The sequence below is a fragment of the Aotus nancymaae genome, unplaced genomic scaffold (assembly GCF_030222135.1).
Source record: "Aotus nancymaae isolate 86718 unplaced genomic scaffold, 86718_ANA_hifiasm-v0.15.2.pri h1tg000016l, whole genome shotgun sequence".
NCBI lineage: Eukaryota > Metazoa > Chordata > Mammalia > Primates > Aotidae > Aotus > Aotus nancymaae.
The window spans coordinates 69,166,330-69,175,285 of record NW_026988428.1 but is presented as its reverse complement, the minus strand read 5'-3'; the positions used below and the strand labels follow the sequence as shown (position 1 = coordinate 69,175,285).

General features: G+C 40.1%; 1 long non-coding RNA gene across 1 annotated transcript; it reads left to right on the top strand.

The window, feature by feature from the left end:
- Nucleotides 1–866: 866 nt before the first annotated feature.
- Nucleotides 867–4,371, top strand: LOC110568407 (uncharacterized). The gene is made up of 3 exons (XR_002478701.2): nt 867–879; nt 1,016–1,175; nt 4,065–4,371. It is a non-coding gene; the product is annotated as an uncharacterized LOC110568407 (long non-coding RNA).
- Nucleotides 4,372–8,956: the final 4,585 nt, after the last annotated feature.

The window sequence follows — 8,956 nt, the reverse complement described above, 5'->3', positions numbered from 1 at the left end:
CGAGCTGGGTTGGAGAAGCAGGCCACCTTCGTCCAGGGGCACACATCCAGCAAATGCAGTGGGATGACCTGTGGTACTTGGGAGAGAGGTGGAGGCAAGAGATGCGAATTTTGGAATCATCTAGAAAGAAGTTGGGCTGACAAGGGAAGAGATGGAGCGAGAGGGTAGAAAAGATAGAACAGGGCTGGAGACAGAAGCTAAGTCTAAGGAGAAGAAGGAGCCCACGAGAGAAGCCGTGCTGGAGGGTCGGGACTGTGCGGGGTGAGAGAACTCAGGAGAAGAGGGATATTCAGTTCGGCCCGGCTACAGGGACATCAGGAAGGAGGTGTCCAAGAAAACGGGCTTAGATTTGGAAATGAGGAGATCTCTGGGGGCTTTCGAGAGAATTATTTGAGTGGTGGGTTGTGTAGACCAGGTTGCCACTCCCGGGGGGGCATCGGGGTCCTGGATCCAGTTGGTTGATGCAGGGATACAAAGGTCCGTCTCTCTGCTTTCCTTCAGGGGGACTCTGAAGGGCCGCCCCAGCTCCACAGCTTCCCGAGGGATCCGAAGAGGCCTCAGTGGAAAGCAGCGCGGTTCAGATTCAGTCTCTGCCTAATCCTGTTTCCCTCACTCTCTCAAGGTGAGTGAGGTCTATGGGGTAAACCGTTCCCACCCCCACCCGTAGACTTCCTGGAATGCCTGGAACAGCTTAGTGACCCAGGCACAGGTGGCTTGAGACAACCAAGACATTCGGGCCCGCCGTCAGAGTGAATGCTCCCGCCGGGTCGGGGAGCATGAGCTGGTCAGTTCCCCAGGAAACCCCTGCAGGCAGATTTCCATCTCCGTGCAGTCTGTATCCTAGAAATCCAGCCTGAGATCCAACAGCACCGAGAAAGGGTGAGTGAAACAGAGAAAAGATGAGATGGAGGGACACAGGTGGAAACCACCCAGCAGGAGCAAGAGGGGGTGATGGTGGCAGACAGGCAGGAAGGAGCAGGTATGTGAGTTGATGTCTCTCTCTTCCATCTCCAAGGAAGCTGTTTCAAGAGATAGGGATTGTCAGAAAAAGGCAGAGACGCTAGCGTTAAAGGGAAACACTGAGAATGAGGAGTGAGGACGAGGGTTATTCGTAGTAGAAGATGGGTCTTCAAAAGCCAGGAGGCAGAGGAGAGGATGCTGTCGATTGGATAAAGGTGAGGGGAAGCTGATATTCCTGAAGTTAGTCATATTAAAACAGTGCTGAGGAAAGAGAAAGTTGGAAAATGGTCTAGAGGGACCTTTAGCAACATGAGAGAGCGAGGGATGAATGAATCTCTGGGCCAGGATATTCCTTCTGTAGCACCAACCCTGGGAGCATTAAGCATCAGGAGTAGTGAACCAACAGAAATAGAATATGAAATTAACAATTTCCCAGGAATCATGTTTACACACATAAAAAAAAAGAAATAGGTGAAAATAATTTCAATAATGTATTTTATTTAACACAATATATTTTAGATATGTGTTAAATAAAATATATCATTAAAATTGACATGTGTCAATATAAAAATTAATAATGAGATGTACATTTTTTTACTACGAAGTCTTCCAACTCTGGTGTGTTTTTTAAATGTATTGCACACCTAGGTTCAGACACTAAAGTTTCATGAGAAATACTGGATCCGTACTTAGGTTTTATAACATTGATGGTTAAAGAAGCAGATTTACAAACCAAATTGCTCCATATGTACTTATGCTTTTTACTAACTGAATCAAATGATCAGTCTTTAAGTTAATTAAAATGAAATGAAATAAAAAAATCCTGCCCTTCAGTTGCACGTAGCACCTCTCAAATGTTCGGTAGCCCCACATGTGGCTAGTGGCTGCTATAGCAGACCACACAGGTCTGGAATTGGAATTCAGAGACTTTTGGATTTTGGCCTTTATTTGGTCCTGATTTTCTATGAAGGAGTGGGCTTGCCTACCCCAAGTGCTGTACCACTAAAAAGTTTCTCATCTGTTCCATCTCATTTCACAAAACTCACTTGAAGAAGGGAGAAGTTTGAGAGTCCGTCTATGAATAGGGAAACGGGGCTTTGGCTTGGACTAGAAATGGTATGAAAGAGATGAGATATGAATTGGAAGTATCCCGTTTTGATTTTTGTTCTATGTTCGTAGGGGGAACGAGTCTTATTTGTCAGATTGGGTGCTCCAGAGAAGGAGCTGAGAGTGCGCTGTGATGATGCACAGGGCAAGAACAAGGCTTATTTGGCAGATTGGGTGTTCCAGAGAAGGAGCTGAGAGTGCGCTGTGATGATGCACAGGGCAACTCTTGCTCATACGAACTCCCATCTTAGTAGTTTCCCTTGAGCTTTGAGCACTGGCTGCGTCACCAACAGGTGGATGGAGTTGCTATGTCTAGGCCTCATTTCCTGCATCTGAAAACTGGGAGAGTAGTTCCTTTTTTGGAAACATAGGAGGGTCCAGGGAAATCCCAAATTTGGAGACTGGTGCCCCTCAGCCAGGCCTGTAGCTCATCTGCTGTCCCTGCCTGGGTGCCAGCAGCTTCTGCATTCGGTCCACACTCTGGTATCATTTGCCTGCCTTTATATCTGATAGAGACATCTGTCATGGGATACAAGAGTGAGGGAAGTTCTAGAGACTCCTTTAGAAATGTAAAAATAATAATACTTAGGCATCCTTGCTTTTATCTAAAATGGCCTACATTTCTTGCTACTTGGAGGTTCAAGATAGATCTGTGAGACCCCCTGCATGCCAGCACAGGGCCTGATAGCCTCTCCATGCAGCAACAGTATCTATCACCATCCCTAGAAGTGGAGTCACAGGAAATACCATGGTAATCGTGGCTTTGTTTTGAGGATGGTTACACACACACACACACACACACACACACACGTGCATGGCATGGAGGAGCCTGACCTGTTGTTGTTGGCATCCCCAGGATACATGGCACATTAGCTTAGTGTTCAGGTTGTACCACAAACCCTCAAGGTCAGGAGCTGTAAAACTTGGATTTCTCCATCCCCTGTTCATAAACCTGTCTTTCAAAACAATTTCTGGCCACTACCTAGGAGAGTTGTAAGATAAAGTTTTCCTTGACAACCTCTACTCCTGCTTCCCTGACATCCCTGCTTGGTTAAGCTGCCATCCTGCCATGGCCTTAGTATATACTCTGTGTATAGACTCTTGACAGAGCCATTCCTGGGAAAAACAGCTTCGTTCTTGGAGTGGGGAACAATGCCCTCAGGATACCCATCAAATACAGCTTGTCTGGCTCAGCCTGCTTCCCCATCTTTAAAATGGGGAGATCTTCCTGCCTTGGCTTTCCAAAGTGCTGGGATTACACATGAGCCACTGTGCCCGGGATAATCGCTTGAGCCTAGGAGTTAGACACCAGCCAGGGTAACATAGAGAGAACTCATCTTTACCAAAACCAAATATAGACATAAAATATGACGGGGAGAAACTCCTCCTGAGATTCCTTTTACAGCCTTAAGAGAGTGGAAACTGATTGTGGTTTCTTCATCTATGTGAAAAATAGAGCTAAAAAGCCCCTTGTCAGCACGTTTCTCTCTTCTAGCAGGACTGAGGAATGACCAGCGGTTAAATATTGATCAGTTAGAATTAGCTTCAGTTCAGTCTGCATTTGACTAAGAACTTGATGACTGAACGTGCTCATTTTTGCAACACTCTCTGGGGCTAATGGGTAAAGAAATGACTGTAGAATTGAACCTCACAATCTCAGGTGTAATTCCCATGAGAAAGATGTTACACCAGAAATAGGAACTTCCCAGCTGTTCTCAGGTACACTTTCAATGACACTAAGAACATTAGTTGCACTAATTGGTGCTTTAAATAATTATTGATCTTTGTCAACAGTGTCAAAAGCATTGCTCAAATGTCCAAATGCTTGCCTGCTCTCTTGGCATTCTACACGAAGGATTTCACAGCCTGGTTCTTTCTCAGGAGAGCATTAGTTAAGGCAAAACATAGAAAAACACATCTAGGATACAGATAACATAAGTACAGACAGCTGAGCAAATATATAAATAACACCCGAAATGACACTTAAATATTTACAGCTGGAGATTTCTGCTACGTGCAGCACATGCTGCTAATTCTCTCTCATCTCCAGGAAGTTTCCTAAAACCTGCTTCTGTAACTAGCAGACAGGTCTTCTGGATCCAAGGTCACCTGCTGGGGAGAAAGAGAAGCCTTTGGATAAACATCACAAGTTTTCTTGGAACATTCATCCTGTTTAAGATTTTATTTAAGATTTTTTAAAAACAAGGGAATAAGGTTTTTACAAATACTTTCCAAAGTATGGCATGTATATATGCTCATTTTAGACAATTTGATCAGTATAAAATATTAAAGAAAGTAAAAACTTGCTTGGAATAAAACAAACCCACAGCCAATATAATACTGAATGGGCAAAAGCTAGAAACATTTCCTTTGAAAACTGGCATAAGACAAGGATGCCCTCTCTCATCACTCCTGTTCAACATAGTATTGGAAGTTCTGGTCAGGGCAATCAGGCAAGAGAAAGAAATAAAGTGTATTCAAATAGGAAGAGAGGAAGTCAAATTGTCTCTGTTTGCAGATGACATGATTATATATTTAGAAAACCCCATCATCTCAGTCCAAAATCTCCTTAAGCTGATAAGCAACTTCAGCAAAGTCTCAGGATACAAAATCAATGTGCAAAAATCACAAGCATTTCTATACACCAATAATAGACAAACAGCCAAATCATGAGTGAACTCCCATTCACAATTGCTACAAAGGAAATAAAATACCTAGGAATACAACTTACAAGGGATGTGAAGGACTTCTTCAAGGAGAACTACAAAGCCCTGCTTAAGGAAATAAGAGAGGACACAAACAAATGGAAGAACATTCCATGCTCATGGATAAGAAGAATTAATATCGTGAAAATGGCCATACTGCCCAAAGTAATTTATAGATTCAACACTATGCCTGTCAAGCTACCATTGACTTTCTCCAAAGAACTAGAAAAAACTACTTTAAATTTCATATGGAACCAGAAAAGAGCTCATATAGCCAAGACAATCCTAAGCAAAAAGAACAAAGCTGGAGGCATCACACTACCTGATTTCAAACTATCCTACAAGCCTACAGTAACCAAAACAGCATGGTACTAGTACCAAAACATATATATAGACCAATGGAACAGAACATAGGCCTCAGAAATAATGCCACACATCTACAACCATCTGATCTTTTGACAAATCTGACAAAAACAAGCAATGGGGAAAGGATTCCCTATTTAATAAATGGTGTTGGAAAAACTGGCTAGCCATATGCAGAAAACTGAAACTGGATCCCTTCCTTACACCTTATGCAAAAATTAACTCAAGATCGATCAAAGACTTAAACGTAAGACCTAAAACCATAAAAACCCTAGAAGAAAGCCTAGGCAATACCATTTAGGACATAGGCATGGGCAAAGACTTCATGACTAAAACACCAAAAGCAATGGCAACAAAGCCAAAATTGACAAATGGGACCTAATTAAATGAAAGAGCTTCTGCACAGCAAAAGAAACTATCATCAGAGTGAACAAGCAACCTACAGAATGGGAGAAAATTGTTGCAGTCTATCCATCTGACAAAGGGCTAATATCCAGAATCTACAAAGAACTTTAACACATTTATAAGAAAAAACCAAACAACCCTATCAAAAAGTGGGTGAAGGATACGAACAGATACTTCTCAAAAGAAAACATTTATGTGGTCAACAAACATATGAAAAAACGTTCACCATCACTGGTCATTAGAGAAATGCAAATCAAAACCACATTGAGATACCACCTCACGCCAGTTAGAATGGCGATCATTAAAAAATCTGGAGACAACAGATGCTGGAGAGGATGTGGAGAAATAGGAATGCTTTTACACTGTTGGTGGGAGTGTAAATTAGTTCAATCATTGTGGAAGACAGTGTGGCGATTCCTCAAGGATCTAGAACCAGAAATACCATTTGACCCAGCAATCCCATTACTGGGTATATACCCAAAGTATTATAAGTCATTCTATTAGAAAGACACATGCACATGTATGTTTATTGCAGCACTGTTCACAATAGCAAAGACTTGGAACCAACCCAAATGGCCATCAATGACAGACTGGATAAAGAAAATATGGCACCATGGAATACTATGAATGATGAGTTCATGTCCTTTGCAGGAACATGGATAAAGCTGAAAACCTTCATTCTCAGCAAACTAACACAAGAACAGAAAACCAAACATGGCATGTTCTCACTCATAAGTAGGAGTCGAACAATGAGAACACAGGGACAAAGGAAGGGGAACATCACACACCAGGGCCTGTCAGGGGGTGGGGAACTAGGGGAGGGATAGCATTAGGAGAGATACCTAATGTAAATGTGGGTTAATGGGTGCAGCAAACCACCATGGCACGTGTATACCTATGTAACACATTCTGCACATGTATCTCAGAACTTAAAGTATAATAATAATACAAAAAATTGAAAAGAATGCATTATATCATTTTTGATGTAATATTTTGATATGCCACAATTTGTTTAATCAATCCCCTATTAATGAATATTTAGGATGGTTTTAATCTTTAAAATATTTTACAATGTGGTTATGAAACATTCTTTCATATATATATTTGCCTACTTATTCAACTATTTCTTCATGACACATTCCTAGAAATGGAGTCATAAAAAATATTTCTTTTGGTGGATGGATGCAAACACACACATATGTATGTACATTTACATATGTACGTACATCCACACATGCATGCATACGTGTGTGTGTATTTATATATATGTAGAGAGAGAGAGAGAGAGGGAGGGAGAAAGAGAGGGAGAAAGAAGAGTCAGAAAATATATTTTAAATTTAAATGTAGCCATTACCTCCTGAGAAGGGACTTGTATTGGGGATGTATTCAAAGAGGAATTTGACCAAATCTGTCATGTTTTAGTTTTTTCGCAAGCAGAAAATATATATGTAACTTAAAATTAGTTAAAATTAAAGGTAACAGTAACAAAAAAGGACAAAATAAAATAGTTATCAACTGACATTCACATATCATTGAAAATAAAAGTATTTGCTTTCTTCTGCTGAATAAAAGGTAACTGTTAGAAGAACGGAAATAAGATCTATCAATGTTAAACTGCCAAAAGAAAAGAAAACGAACCAGAATGCCTAAAGTATTGATTAATCCAAGAAAAGTAAGGAATGGAAAAAAAGAAAAAAAAAACAGCAAGAAAGCACAGCATATAAAAAGTACAGCATATGAAAAAATAAGTCCAAATATACCAATATTTAGAATTAATATGATTTGGTTAATATTTCCATTAAAAGATGGCAAGTCTCTAGGTAACAAAACAAAATGCAGTTATATGTTCTTTAAAAGGGACATTTACAAAAAGATAGTGATGGAAAGTTACAAAGGAGTGAAGAATATCTGTATAAACCCAGGAAATGCTGGCACCAAGAAAAAGTTGTGTCAATATTAAAATGAAATAAAATGCATTTAAAGCCAAGAGGAATTGATAGTCAAAGAAGAATCTTTTTTGTTGTATTTTTGTCCATCATGAACCTTTGTGTACGGCTTCAAAATGTATAAAGAAAAATGATAGCACAAGTAGACAAAAAATAACCAAGGATTTACAGGTGCACCGTCCAATGTAGTAGCCACTAGCTACATAGTAGAGCCAATAGTCACCAGGTTATTGACCATTCAGATATGGCTAGTCCAAACTGAAATGGGTTCTAAGCCTAAAACATACGTTGGATTTCAAAGACTTGGTATGAAAAAGTAAAGTGAAATAGCTCATTAATATTTTAAAATATCGATTACACATTGAAAAGATTATATTTTAGATATGAGTTAAATCTACTAAAATTAATCTTACCAGTTTCTTTTTACTTATCTTAAGGTGTCTACTAGAAAATTTAAAATGAGAACACATGGTTCTCATTATATTTTACTGGACAGCACTGAAGAGGATATAAATTAATACAAATAAAAATATGGACCAATAATTATATAAAAGAAACATTTTGACTTATCAGAGGTTTTATGTTCTTTTCAGTAATGTAATACTTATAAATTCATCAATTGCCTGACCATAGGAAGATCTCAAAAATGTTTAAAAACTAGCTATTGCAGAGGCTGTGATACCTAACTACATTGCTTTTCCGTGACTCAAATGGAAATCCCTGTGGCCTGTACCAGTTACTGTTGTCCTCCCCAGTGACTGTGGGAAAGTGCCTGTATAGGTGGGGTCTGTGTGTAGCATCACCCTGATGATGGGGACTACATCCCTTTCGGGAGCCCAAGTCACCTGAGGTCCTTCTCTGTCTGTTGGCCCACCTCACAGGATTTGTTGAGTCAGAGCTCCCCTTTCAGAGAGCAGTGACAACAGCTTTAGCCTGGGAGGAAGTGACCTATTTACAAATGGCTCTGTGTTTACAGAGGTCTGGGAGGGGACAGACCTGACTGGTTCAGCGGTTCTGAACTAGTCACGTGATAACACCGGGGTCCCAGGCTCTTCCCTCCATATGGATTTTATTACTCATTACTTGGGGGTGCTCTGGAGCTGTTCTTGCCTTGTGTAGTTCATCCTACTTACTTTGGCTTGAGAGTTTTTTTTTTTACTTCTGTGTGTGTGTGTTTTTAAAATCAATCCAAACCTATTTCTAAACAACAACAACAAAAAAATCCTTAATATTTCTAGTCCACAGTTAGAATCCTTCCTTAATTTCCAGCAATAATATAAATTTATTCCTTTTTCAATATTTAATTTCTGTTATTTCATGGGACTTTCAGTAGGTGGGGGTGTAGAAGCTAGTATGCTATCTGACCTCTTGATCCCTCATGAAATGTAAATGTTTGTGTATTTATCTCATAACCAGTCACCTTACTAATGATACTTTTCATGCCAAAATAGACACTGATATATCATTAAG